This window comes from Hipposideros armiger, unplaced genomic scaffold (assembly GCF_001890085.2).
Source record: "Hipposideros armiger isolate ML-2016 unplaced genomic scaffold, ASM189008v1 scaffold_97, whole genome shotgun sequence".
Classification (NCBI taxonomy): domain Eukaryota; kingdom Metazoa; phylum Chordata; class Mammalia; order Chiroptera; family Hipposideridae; genus Hipposideros; species Hipposideros armiger.
In genome coordinates, this window is record NW_017731447.1 from 636,114 (window position 1) to 644,094 (window position 7,981).

A 7,981-nucleotide genomic window follows, 5' to 3' on the forward strand; every position below is an offset into this window, starting at 1 on the left:
ATCTACAGAGAACAGGAAAGAAGGAAATGGAGGGGAGGGCGGCATCAGCAGAGAGAAATTAGGAGATGGAGAATCAGGGAGGGCCCCCCCTTTCTCCAACCCCATGCCGAAGGTCTTCCACGGCATTCACTTCCCACACTGCCCGCAGGAGAAGCTAGATTTACCATCGAGGGATGAAGCTAACCAAGGTGGTTTTAAAACATACCCCATAGGTCTATATGCTTAGCTTTTGATCGGTGATGGGTGCAGACCATGTTCTCAACAGAGGTCCTTGCTCCAGATGGCAGCAGCTTTTAGGACACCGCCATAAATGTCAGTTCCTCAGGATGCCTCGAAAGGCCAGCCCACATCCAGGTGCTGGCTTTTCTCAGTAACGCCTCTTACTGCCTGATTCTAATAAAGCCCTGATGGGCCCTGTAAGATGTAGGCAGCAACTCATGCCTCCCAGCAGAAGGTTGACCTTCTCCTCCTATTCCACATTGGAGCACAGACCTGGGCTGCTGCTCCCCCACCTTCCAGGTCCCCCCCCCCACCATTCCCTGGTGAATGAAGACTGTCTAACTCTATAGAGACGCAGTGGCAGGGCCTGGGGTGGGGGAGGGGGGACAGAAGCAGAAGGCTCAGGGAGGGGAGCTGGTAGGTAACTAGGGATGCAGCCCCATTCAGGGGGGTACATCCTGTGTCCCCAGCTGAAAGGGCCGGGTCACGATCACAGTGTCTCCTTTGGGTATGCACTGCCCTCAGTTCCACAGGGTCCCTCTAATTTCTTCTCCACTGTAGTATTCCCCTGCTTCGTGAATCCCCATGGGCGACACAGGCTGGACACACCACAGACTCTGAACTGTGTGAGCCCCTCACCTGTCCAGGCTGTGATACTTGAATCCCCCAAACCAGTTTCCCGACCCCCCTTTTATAGCCTGGCCACGTTCTCTACATAGAGTAACTGTCTTACCCTGTTAGCTGGGGCAAATTCCTCCCCGTCTCCAAACTTGGTTTTCTCATCTGTAAAGATGAGAACAGTAACACCTTGCTCACAGATAGCTATTGAGAGGATCAAGTGAGGAGGATTACAAGGCACTGAGAGCAGGTCCTAACACCGTGTGAGTTTTTAATGGATGGTAGCTCTTAGTGTTGAGTGACAACCTCCTGCAGGAGAAGCCCCACGTGATTTAGACCTAGTTTGGAAGATGGCACCCAGCCTACAGCAGTTGCTCTAAAAATGTCCAATAAACGAATGAAGTGGTCGGTGTAAGAATCTCTCAAAAGTCTAAATCCTGAAATGCAAGTACAGAATTTAGCTTCCCAATAAAATACAGAAATGGATTATTAAAAATGGAAAGTGTCTGAGAGAAGGGCTTGGGAACTTGTGGTTTACTTAGGGACGAGGTCCTGAAAAACAGGAATGGGGGTAGGGGAATGGGGACAAGCCACTTCGAAGGTGTCTTAGCAAGTGGATCCCCACGTGGGCAGCGGGACTCAATCCCCCTTTGGTCTCTAGGGATGGTAGAGCGCACCTCAGAATGTGTCCCCTGGCCCCCAATCCCCCGCTGCTCAAAGGTTGCCAGTGGGCTGTTCATTTCCTTGGACGTCTAGGTTTTTAAGTCTGCAGGAATGGCTAAATGGTTCCCCACAGTAGGAGCAGAGGAGCCGTAGGGCAGAAGGCAAGGGGGTGCAGTGTCTGTCCCTAAAGCAGATGCTGTCAGGCTACACTGTGTGCTACCTGGTTGCTATGGCAACAGCTGGGGCTGAAAGGCGGGTCAAAAGGGTCTGAGGTGGGACGCCAGAGGAATCTATGTAGAGCACAATATGGAACCCTTTAAAACCCTCCTTAATTCTATGAGAGCAAGGTTAAAGTCATTTCAAGCAGTATGTTCTTGGTAGGAGCCCTCAATTTCCTCCTACCTCTTCAGTTTTCTATGGCTTCCATCACCAGCCACAGTCAATGCTTTCCCTCCTCCTATCCATCATTCACAAGGAAACCAAGTTTTTATTCCACCTTGAGAGTTGTAACATATGTGAGATCAGGGAAGAAGAGCAAAGAACACCTAGACGTGGATATTGGCGAGGTTGGGGTCGCCCACTGGCTCTGTGACTCGTCAGATTCCAGATGACTTCTCAGGGGCACCTGTTGCTATTGAACCTTCCTCAGCACCCTCTGAATCCCTCTTCTGAGCCGCGTAATTAGCACCTTCTCCTGGGTGCCTGTGGCCTCTAATTGCCTGTAATGCCCCTCTCGGCACTTTATCTTAGCAGAACCAGTGCCGATATGTACATGATAATTTTATTCCCTAATAATTTCAGCTTTGTTATGTCCTGCCTCCTCAACTCAGTAATAGGCCAGATCTTTTTTTGTTCTGAACTCAATGCCCATTAATTAATAAGATAAATGCCCGTTGTTTTCTCTAAAGCCCTGGACTATAAGATCAGGTACCCAAAGAAGATCGTGTAACGAAACCAAACTGATCCTGAAGACAAGGCTTTCTAAATGACTTTAGTCTTCTGAAGGCTATCAATTAAAAACATTAGGTCCCTTCAGAGAATGGAGCCTTGACAAGATACTTGGAGGAAATAAAAAAGTGAATACAAGTGTTGGGTAGGACTCTAACCCTGGCTCAATGCCCTGTGACAGAAGGTCATCACCTCGCAGGCCACAAAGGACTTCCTCACAGAGATGATTTCAGAAAGTGAGTTGATATATTTATATCACATACATACATTACCTCATTCAATGCTCAAGGTCCAGCAGCCTTATGCAGTAGTTGTCATTACTATACCCATTTTATGGATGAGGACACTGAGGCTCAAAGCAATGACTCCAATCCCACAAATGGTCGGTGATAAAAGCACTAAACAAATTCTCTCTCTCTCTCATTGATGAGTTGATTGATTATCACCATAGCATGGGAAACGCAAAGGATACTGCAGAGAAAATGAGCAAAGATAGGCACTGGGGGGCCAGCCGAGTGCCTCAGTTGGTCAGAGTGCAAGCTCTGAACAACAGGGCTGCTGGTTCGATTCCCACGTGTGCCAGTAAGCTGCACCCTCTACAGCTAAGATTGTGAACAACAGCTCGACCTGGAGCTGGGCTGCCATGAATGGCTGGCAATGGCATAGGCTGCAGAGGGGCTGGGCGGCAGCGGGTGTGAGTTTTCATGAGCTGCCATGAGCCACCATGAGCAGCTGTCCAATGGCGGGCGACCGACTGCCTCAGCTGGGAAGAGCGCAACCATCACAATACTAACATGGGCCAGTGAAGCGACGCCCTCCACAAGACTGAAGAACAAAAGGACAACATCTTATCTGTTCCCCTCCCCCAATTCCCCAATAAAATCTTAAAAAAAAAAAGAAAAGAAAAAGATAGGCATTGGGCTGCAACTGTAAATTAAATCAGGGAGAGAAACAAAATAGAATCTGCATGAGAATGTAGTTGAACGTTTTAGGGACTGTCATTCACCATTCACAGGGATGAGCCACTGGCAGGCTTCCTGGTGGGATGCAAACCATTATAGAGCAATGGGGTTCAAACCTCCAACACCATACTTAGCTGTATGCGTGAGACCTTCAACAAGCTGATTTACATCTCTAGGCCTCACTCCCTTCATCTGTGAAATGGAAATAATTTGTGAGAAAGTTGTGACAATGAAGTGTGATTATGTGCACAATGTCTGATGCACAGCAAGCACACTCCAAGAAAGGTAACAGCTATTTTTAACTTGCCATTGGAAACATGCTTCCTGTGGCCTCCCCACCCCCACCCCCCTTGGACATGACAGAGGCCACAGCTAGAGCCAGGGGGAGGGTAAGCATATTGACAGCCACCCTCTCCTCTTTTCACAGGCACATCTTCCCAGCTGGAGGGAGGTCAGTGCCAGCTCCCTCAGCAAATGGTCTGTTCTCAGTCTGTGAGCTCTTCTGCAGCCCTGCTGTGTATTTGTTCCCTAATGAGAAGCTGATGGTCGCCATTTTGTAAAAGAGCCAACTGCAGGCATGGCCCAGACAAGGGAGCAGCAGGACACCCTCGGGCCACACCACTTCATCCAAAAAGAGATCCATTGTACTCACTATGTGGTTTCATAGCACCTTGTAGAAGGTGACTGCCTCCCCCCCCACCACCACCACCACAGGGGACCCCCGAAGAACCCCTTCCATCTGGTGTTTGGGTCCCCCGATAGCTCAGGGGCCTCTTCAGTCTCAGTTCCTTGGAACTCACTTTGACAGAACCCCACAGAGTCTCTAAAACCGAGGCCCAGCTGCCAGCACCCAACGTGTATCAACAACCCTGATTGCCGCCTCCCTTCGTGTTCCCCAGAGAGCCCCAAAAGGCCTACTTAAAGCCTTTGCCAAGCAGGTCTCTCATCGCCCGGCACCCTGATTGGCCCTTCCGGGAGCGGGGTGGGGAGCTAAGAACTGGAGGAAAGCGCAGGCCCCCTGAGTTATGAGGCTGTAATTCCATCAAGGGCTTCTGCAGAGATCGAGAGATCGTAAAATCATGTCCCAAGCCTCCCCGTCCCCCTGGCTCCCTTTTTTTTTCCCCCCAGAGTGATTTATGAGCCTATAATTCTGAGGCGGGACTGCTTCTTATTTCACATAATCCAAATATTTTCCTAAAGCAACATCAGTCCTTCTCTTGGCTTCCAGCGGCCCCCAGCTCGGAGCTAAGGAGCTGCAGCAGCGCCGTCTAGTGGCTGGAGGCCCAGGCGGGCTGGCTCCCGGGGGGAATTACAGGCTGCATCCCTTTTACCTCTTCTTCTTTTTTTAATGTTAAAATGAGATTTTATTGGCAATAGAAGTTAAAGGAAGTATCTTTTACCAGCATATTGAATCTACGGTGCAAAAGTTTAACTTAAAAAAAAAAACTTGTATAAATGTACAAAGGAGGGTGACATCTGCCCTGAGAGGGCCTATGGAAAGCCATAATGCCTGAAACCCAGTATGAAGGGCGTCTCTCCAGGCCCAGGAATATGCAGATGTGGGCCAAGAAGGAGTTACAAAGGGGTGATTTCCGTACTCAGTTGGCAAGCATTTATGGGCCCCAGCTGGTGTAGCACTCACTCCAGACCCTGAGTAGGCGAAGCCCGGTCTTCTTTCTTTGGCCACGTTTTTGCCCTTCGCATCCCTTCAAGTACTAAAGACGGTGTTTCAACGTTTCTGCCATAGCCACAGCCCCTCCTGGCCCAATGTACCACCCTGAGGCCAATGGAACGCGCCATTACCTGACATTATAGTTCCTACCGATGCTTTTATTATCGGTCTCCTCCATTAGAATATAAGCTTTGGGAGGGGGTGTCTCTGCTTGGACTCTGCTGTATCTTCAGCACCTGGAACAGTGTCCAGTCCCAAGCAAAGCTCTGAAAATGTTTGTGGAGGGAGGAACGAATGAAGGAATGAACAAATGATAGAACATGTGAGGTGGCCGGGTGATCTACATCACTGACCCCAGCTGATGGCACTGAAAGAGAGGCTTGCTTCAAGTCCTAGCCCCAAGCGTGAGCAGGAAGGGTGGTGGGGCTGGGACAGGAATCTTCCTGTCACCTTTCACTTATTGTCAACTTTGCTTTGGGTGGAAGCCAGTAGACAGTGGGTTACATGGTGGAGAAAGAGGGTGACTCTCCTGGAGCTGGCACCGGGACAGTGCCACAGAGTAGCACCCCTGAAGGGTAATTCATCCCGCCAGCTGTGCTGGAGTCCTCTTTTCAGCCTGTCTCGGTGCCTTCTTAGGAAGCTACGATGGTGAGTGCCATTACCGGGTCCCCAGGGCCTCTGCCCCTGGGATCAAGACAACAAGTAATGGCTCCAGCTTTATATAGTAAAGGCCACCCTCTGTGGCTCAGACTCCTCTGGGAGCCAGCGTCCTCCCCACCTGTCTGACTTCTGCCTATGCCTGGCTTTTCCCTTTAAGACCTGCTCACATTCTCCTCGGTGGTGGCTGGTAACTATGGAAACTACAATTAGGCTGTTTTGCTCAATGTCTCGAAAAATTGCCAAGTACAGGCAGCAGCCGCCCCTGACTTATTAGAGACCCAACCCAAGCTCTTCCATATGTTCTTTTAGGACATTTAAGAAAATGCTCCTCAAGCTACCTGTGATAAAAGACCAATTTCTCTTTGTAAATATTCCCAATCCATTGCCGTTCCATGCTTTTGTAAACTCCCATAAAAATAAATGAGAAAAATGAAAAGAAAACAAAAGATATACAACATACAAGCCCCCATTTTAGGATTCAAATGGCATAAGAGTATTCCTTCTATAGTATAAAATTTCCTCAGTGTTTACTCTATTTCCATACTACATCTTTGTTGGTGAATGCCAGTTTGTGGACAGTCACAGTCCTGAACCACACTTTGGATAGCTCTAGCCTCGAACGCCAGGAAGATGCCTGGGGACACCACCCAACGCCTGGCCCCCAGTCCAGACGCATTGGTGACCAAGGCTGCTGACCCAGTTCAGCTTGAGTTTATTCCCAAACATGCCTCAGGATGGAAGGTGGGGCTTTGCTGGGGAACACTGACAACCCATGGAAATGTCTGCACTTGAACTTGAGCGAATGCGTGTGAGGGGAGCAGCAGCAGAGTCCTTGCCATGCCCAGAAATGCTCCCCAAAAGCCATGGTTGGTCATGCAACCATGAGAGGCTTTCCATCCCCCTTGAGTCCCAGCATGGGATTTGATGGCACAAACAGAGGTCACTTAGAGGGCATCTGACCGGGTTTGCACTGCCCTACAATTCACTAAATAACCCCACTATTTTCTCCATGGTTTCTATTAGATCAGAGATTACTGTTTACATGGCCCAGATGGACAGCCATCATTTTTCTAGCTGACCTCTGAGCCCCCTTCCCCTTTGAAAAAAGTGAGGTATACTTTTTGTACAGAAAAGTGCACAACTATTACAAGTATATCTCTATGAATGTTTACATACAGGTATACCAACCAGATCGAGCTATAGGACACCATCTCCTTAACAAGTTCCCTCATGCCCATTCTTAGGCAATACTCACTGTCCCCCACCTCTGAGATAACTACTATTTTGATTTCTATCAGTATAGATTAGTTTTACATGAACTTCATGTAAGAGGGGTCAAACAGTGTATACTCTTCAGTTTTTACTTCTTTCATTCAATATTACCCTGGTGAGATTCATCCATGCCATGGCCTGGTATCATTGGGTCCTTTCTTATTGTTGTGTTGTAATGCATTGCTACGGTGAGCGTTCTTGTACAGTTTTTTTGTGTGTGCAACATATTTCATTGCTTTCCCATAAATATATAATAGAGTAATTGCTGGATCATTGAGTAGGCATATGTTTAAGTTTTTAAGTAGACGCTGACCAATAGTTTTCCAAAGTGATTGAACACATTCATACTTCCATCAGAAATGTCTGAGACTACAGATTGTCTCATATTTTTGCATGACTTGTTTTTGTCATCCTTTCCATGATAGCCACGCTGGTGGGTATATAAGTGTCTCAATGTGGTTTGAATTTGCATTCCTCTGGTGAATAATGATGTTTAGGACATTTGGATATCCTCTTTTGTAAAGCACCTGTTGACTCTTTTGCCCTTTAAAAAAAAATCCGATTCTTTATCAAATGTATTGTGAATATCTTCTCATCCGTGGATTGCTTGTTCACTTTCTAAATGATGACTTTGATGAGGGGATAAAAGGTCTTATTTTAATGTATCCCAAAGTATCACCCTCCTCTTTTATGCTGACTGTTTCTGTGTTCTGTTTAAGAAATTTTTGCATATCCCCAAGGTCATGAAGATATTCTTTATGTTTTCTTTTAGAAACTTCCTCAGATTATTTGGGAGCTGTTATATCATTGCTGTTGGTTTTCACACATGGGACGCTTCCTGTTTGCATTCAGAGACTCCCTCAGCAAAGGGAAAACAGAGCTTCTGAATACACAACTAAGGCAGAAGTGACTCTGTCTCATATGAGTCGAAAGCACACTGGGATGAGCAGACCCAGGGCCATGAGGG